Raw genomic sequence first — 6,894 nt, forward strand, 5'->3', positions numbered from 1 at the left:
ACCTGTGACACCTGCAGTAATACACTACAGTGTTCACCTGTGACACCTGCAGTAATACACTACAGTGTTCACCTGTGACACCTGTGACACCTGCAGTAATACACTACAGTGTTCACCTGTGACACCTGTGACACCTGCAGTAATACACTACAGTGTTCACCTGTGACACCTGCAGTAATACACTACAGTGTTCACCTGTGACACCTGCAGTAATACACTACAGTGTTCACCTGTGACACCTGTAGTAATACACTACAGTGTTCACCTGTGACACCTGTGACACCTGCAGTAATACACTACAGTGTTCACCTGTGACACCTGTGACACCTGCAGTAATACACTACAGTGTTCACCTGTGACACCTGTGACACCTGCAGTAATACACTACAGTGTTCACCTGTGACACCTGTAGTAATACACTACAGTGTTCACCTGTGACACCTGTGACACCTGCAGTAATACACTACAGTGTTCACCTGTGACACCTGCAGTAATACACTACAGTGTTCACTTGTAACACCTGAAGTAATACACTACAGTGTTCACCTGTAACACCTGCAGTAATACACTACAGTGTTTACCTGTAACACCTGCAGTAATACACTACAGTGTTCACCTGTGACACCTGCAGTAATACACTACAGTGTTCACCTGTGACACCTGCAGTAATACACTACAGTGTTCACCTGTGACACCTGCAGTAATACACTACAGTGTTCACCTGTGACACCTGTGACAAGTGCAGTAATACACTACAGTGTTCACCTGTGACACCTGTGACACCTGCAGTAATGCACTACAGTGTTCACCTGTAACACCTGCAGTAATACACTACAGTGTTCACCTGTAACACCTGCAGTAATACACTACAGTGTTCACGTGTGACACCTGCAGTAATACGCTACAGTGTTCAGCTGTGACACCAGTGACACCTTCAGTAATACACTACAGTGTTCACCTGTAACACCTGCAGTAATACACTACAGTGTTCACCTGTAACACCTGCAGTAATACACTACAGTGTTCACCTGTAACACCTGCAGTAATACACTACAGTGTTCACCTGTAACACCTGCAGTAATACACTACAGTGTTCACCTGTGACACCTGCAGTAATACACTACAGTGTTCACCTGTAACACCTGCAGTAATACACTACAGTGTTCACCTGTGACACCTGCAGTAATACACTACAGTGTTCACCTGTAACACCTGCAGTAATACAATACAGTGTTCACCTGTGACACCTGTAGTAATACACTACAGTGTTCACCTGTGACACCTGCAGTAATACACTACAGTGTTCACCTGTGACACCTGCAGTAATACACTACAGTGTTCACCTGTGACACCTGCAGTAATACACTACAGTGTTCTCCTGTGACACCTGCAGTAATACACTACAGCGTTCACCTGTGACACCTGTAACACCTGCAGTAATACACTACAGTGTTCACCTGTCACACCTGTGACACCTGCAGTAATACACTACAGTGTTCACCTGTGACACCTGCAGTAATACACTACAGTCTTAACCTGTGACACCTGTAACACCTGCAGTAATACACTACAGTGTTCACCTGTGACACCTGTGACACCTGCAGTAATACACTACAGTGTTCACCTGTGACACCTGTAGTAATACACTACAGTGTTCACCTGTGACACCTGTGACACCTGCAGTAATACACTACAGTGTTCACCTGTGACACCTGCAGTAATACACTACAGTGTTCACCTGTGACACCTGTAACACCTGCAGTAATGCACTACAGTGTTCACCTGTGACACCTGTGACACCTGCAGTAATACACTACAATATTCACCTGTGACACCTGCAGTAATACACTACAGTGTTCACCTGTGACACCTGCAGTAATACACTACAGTGTTCACCTGTGACACCTGCAGTAATACACTACAGTGTTCACCTGTGACACCTGTGACACCTGCAGTAATACACTACAGTGTTCACCTGTGACACCTGTGACACCTGCAGTAATACACTACAGTGTTCACCTGTGACACCTGCAGTAATACACTACAGTGTTCACCTGTGACACCTGCAGTAATACACTACAGTGTTCACCTGTGACACCTGTAGTAATACACTACAGTGTTCACCTGTGACACCTGTGACACCTGCAGTAATACACTACAGTGTTCACCTGTGACACCTGTGACACCTGCAGTAATACACTACAGTGTTCACCTGTGACACCTGTGACACCTGCAGTAATACACTACAGTGTTCACCTGTGACACCTGTAGTAATACACTACAGTGTTCACCTGTGACACCTGTGACACCTGCAGTAATACACTACAGTGTTCACCTGTGACACCTGCAGTAATACACTACAGTGTTCACCTGTGACACCTGCAGTAATACACTACAGTGTTCACCTGTGACACCTGCAGTAATACACTACAGTGTTCACCTGTGACACCTGTAACACCTGCAGTAATACACTACAGTGTTCACCTGTCACACCTGCAGTAATACACTACAGTGTTCACCTGTGACACCTGCAGTAATACAGTACAGTGTTCACCTGTGACACCTGTGACACCTGCAGTAATACAGTACAGTGTTCACCTGTAACACCTGCAGTAATACACTACAGTGTTCACCTGTGACACCTGCAGTAATACACTACAGTGTTCACCTGTGACACCTGCAGTAATACACTACAGTGTTCACCTGTAACACCTGCAGTAATACACTACAGTGTTCACCTGTGACACCTGCAGTAATACACTACAGTGTTCACCTGTGACACCTGCAGAAATACCCTACAGTGTTCACCTGTGACACCTGCAGTAATACACTACAGTGTTCACCTGTAACACCTGCAGTAATACACTACAGTGTTCACGTGTGACACATGCAGTAATACGCTACAGTGTTCAGCTGTGACACCTGTGACACCTGCAGTAATACACTACAGTGTTCACCTGTAACACCTGCAGTAATACACTACAGTGTTCACGTGTGACACCTGCAGTAATACGCTACAGTGTTCAGCTGTGACACCAGTGACACCTTCAGTAATACACTACAGTGTTCACCTGTGACACCTGCAGTAATACAGTACAGTGTTCACCTGTGACACCTGTGACACCTGCAGTAATACAGTACAGTGTTCACCTGTAACACCTGCAGTAATACACTACAGTGTTCACCTGTGACACCTGCAGTAATACACTACAGTGTTCACCTGTGACACCTGCAGTAATACACTACAGTGTTCACCTGTAACACCTGCAGTAATACACTACAGTGTTCACCTGTGACACCTGCAGTAATACACTACAGTGTTCACCTGTGACACCTGCAGAAATACCCTACAGTGTTCACCTGTGACACCTGCAGTAATACACTACAGTGTTCACCTGTAACACCTGCAGTAATACACTACAGTGTTCACGTGTGACACATGCAGTAATACGCTACAGTGTTCAGCTGTGACACCTGTGACACCTGCAGTAATACACTACAGTGTTCACCTGTAACACCTGCAGTAATACACTACAGTGTTCACGTGTGACACCTGCAGTAATACGCTACAGTGTTCAGCTGTGACACCAGTGACACCTTCAGTAATACACTACAGTGTTCACCTGTAACACCTGCAGTAATACACTACAGTGTTCACCTGTAACACCTGCAGTAATACACTACAGTGTTTACCTGTAACACCTGCAGTAATACACTACAGTGTTCACCTGTGACACCTGCAGTAATACACTACAGTGTTCACCTGTAACACCTGCAGTAATACACTACAGTGTTCACCTGTGACACCTGCAGTAATACACTACAGTGTTCACCTGTAACACCTGCAGTAATACACTACAGTGTTCACCTGTGACACCTGCAGTAATACACTACAGTGTTCACCTGTAACACCTGCAGTAATACACTACAGTGTTCACCTGTGACACCTGCAGTAATACACTACAGTGTTCACCTGTGACACCTGCAGTAATACACTACAGTGTTCACTTGTAACACCTGCAGTAATACACTACAGTGTTCACCTGTAACACCTGCAGTAATACACTACAGTGTTTACCTGTAACACCTGCAGTAATACACTACAGTGTTCACCTGTGACACCTGCAGTAATACACTACAGTGTTCACCTGTGACACCTGCAGTAATACACTACAGTGTTCACCTGTGACACCTGCAGTAATACACTACAGTGTTCACCTGTGACACCTGTGACAAGTGCAGTAATACACTACAGTGTTCACCTGTGACACCTGTGACACCTGCAGTAATGCACTACAGTGTTCACCTGTAACACCTGCAGTAATACACTACAGTGTTCACCTGTAACACCTGCAGTAATACACTACAGTGTTCACGTGTGACACCTGCAGTAATACGCTACAGTGTTCAGCTGTGACACCAGTGACACCTTCAGTAATACACTACAGTGTTCACCTGTGACACCTGCAGTAATACACTACAGTGTTCACCTGTAACACCTGCAGTAATACACTACAGTGTTCACCTGTAACACCTGCAGTAATACACTACAGTGTTCACCTGTAACACCTGCAGTAATACACTACAGTGTTCACCTGTGACACCTGCAGTAATACACTACAGTGTTCACCTGTAACACCTGCAGTAATACACTACAGTGTTCACCTGTGACACCTGCAGTAATACACTACAGTGTTCACCTGTAACACCTGCAGTAATACAATACAGTGTTCACCTGTGACACCTGCAGTAATACACTACAGTGTTCACCTGTGACACCTGCAGTAATACACAACAGTGTTCACCTGTGACACCTGCAGTAATACACTACAGTGTTCACCTGTGACACCTGCAGTAATACACTACAGTGTTCTCCTGTGACACCTGCAGTAATACACTACAGCGTTCACCTGTGACACCTGTAACACCTGCAGTAATACACTACAGTGTTCACCTGTCACACCTGTGACACCTGCAGTAATACACTACAGTGTTCACCTGTGACACCTGCAGTAATACACTACAGTCTTAACCTGTGACACCTGTAACACCTGCAGTAATACACTACAGTGTTCACCTGTGACACCTGTGACACCTGCAGTAATACACTACAGTGTTCACCTGTGACACCTGTAGTAATACACTACAGTGTTCACCTGTGACACCTGTGACACCTGCAGTAATACACTACAGTGTTCACCTGTGACACCTGCAGTAATACACTACAGTGTTCACCTGTGACACCTGTAACACCTGCAGTAATACACTACAGTGTTCACCTGTGACACCTGTGACACCTGCAGTAATACACTACAATATTCACCTGTGACACCTGCAGTAATACACTACAGTGTTCACCTGTGACACCTGCAGTAATACACTACAGTGTTCACCTGTGACACCTGCAGTAATACACTACAGTGTTCACCTGTGACACCTGTGACACCTGCAGTAATACACTACAGTGTTCACCTGTGACACCTGTGACACCTGCAGTAATACACTACAGTGTTCACCTGTGACACCTGCAGTAATACACTACAGTGTTCACCTGTGACACCTGCAGTAATACACTACAGTGTTCACCTGTGACACCTGTAGTAATACACTACAGTGTTCACCTGTGACACCTGTGACACCTGCAGTAATACACTACAGTGTTCACCTGTGACACCTGTGACACCTGCAGTAATACACTACAGTGTTCACCTGTGACACCTGTGACACCTGCAGTAATACACTACAGTGTTCACCTGTGACACCTGTAGTAATACACTACAGTGTTCACCTGTGACACCTGTGACACCTGCAGTAATACACTACAGTGTTCACCTGTGACACCTGCAGTAATACACTACAGTGTTCACCTGTGACACCTGCAGTAATACACTACAGTGTTCACCTGTGACACCTGCAGTAATACACTACAGTGTTCACCTGTGACACCTGTAACACCTGCAGTAATACACTACAGTGTTCACCTGTCACACCTGCAGTAATACACTACAGTGTTCACCTGTGACACCTGCAGTAATACAGTACAGTGTTCACCTGTGACACCTGTGACACCTGCAGTAATACAGTACAGTGTTCACCTGTAACACCTGCAGTAATACACTACAGTGTTCACCTGTGACACCTGCAGTAATACACTACAGTGTTCACCTGTGACACCTGCAGTAATACACTACAGTGTTCACCTGTAACACCTGCAGTAATACACTACAGTGTTCACCTGTGACACCTGCAGTAATACACTACAGTGTTCACCTGTGACACCTGCAGAAATACCCTACAGTGTTCACCTGTGACACCTGCAGTAATACACTACAGTGTTCACCTGTAACACCTGCAGTAATACACTACAGTGTTCACGTGTGACACATGCAGTAATACGCTACAGTGTTCAGCTGTGACACCTGTGACACCTGCAGTAATACACTACAGTGTTCACCTGTAACACCTGCAGTAATACACTACAGTGTTCACGTGTGACACCTGCAGTAATACGCTACAGTGTTCAGCTGTGACACCAGTGACACCTTCAGTAATACACTACAGTGTTCACCTGTAACACCTGCAGTAATACACTACAGTGTTCACCTGTAACACCTGCAGTAATACACTACAGTGTTTACCTGTAACACCTGCAGTAATACACTACAGTGTTCACCTGTGACACCTGCAGTAATACACTACAGTGTTCACCTGTAACACCTGCAGTAATACACTACAGTGTTCACCTGTGACACCTGCAGTAATACACTACAGTGTTCACCTGTAACACCTGCAGTAATACACTACAGTGTTCACCTGTAACACCTGCAGTAATACACTACAGTGTTCACCTGTAACACCTGCAGTAATACACTACAGTGTTCACCTGTAACACCT

Source organism: Procambarus clarkii, chromosome 77 (assembly GCF_040958095.1).
Source record: "Procambarus clarkii isolate CNS0578487 chromosome 77, FALCON_Pclarkii_2.0, whole genome shotgun sequence".
NCBI lineage: Eukaryota > Metazoa > Arthropoda > Malacostraca > Decapoda > Cambaridae > Procambarus > Procambarus clarkii.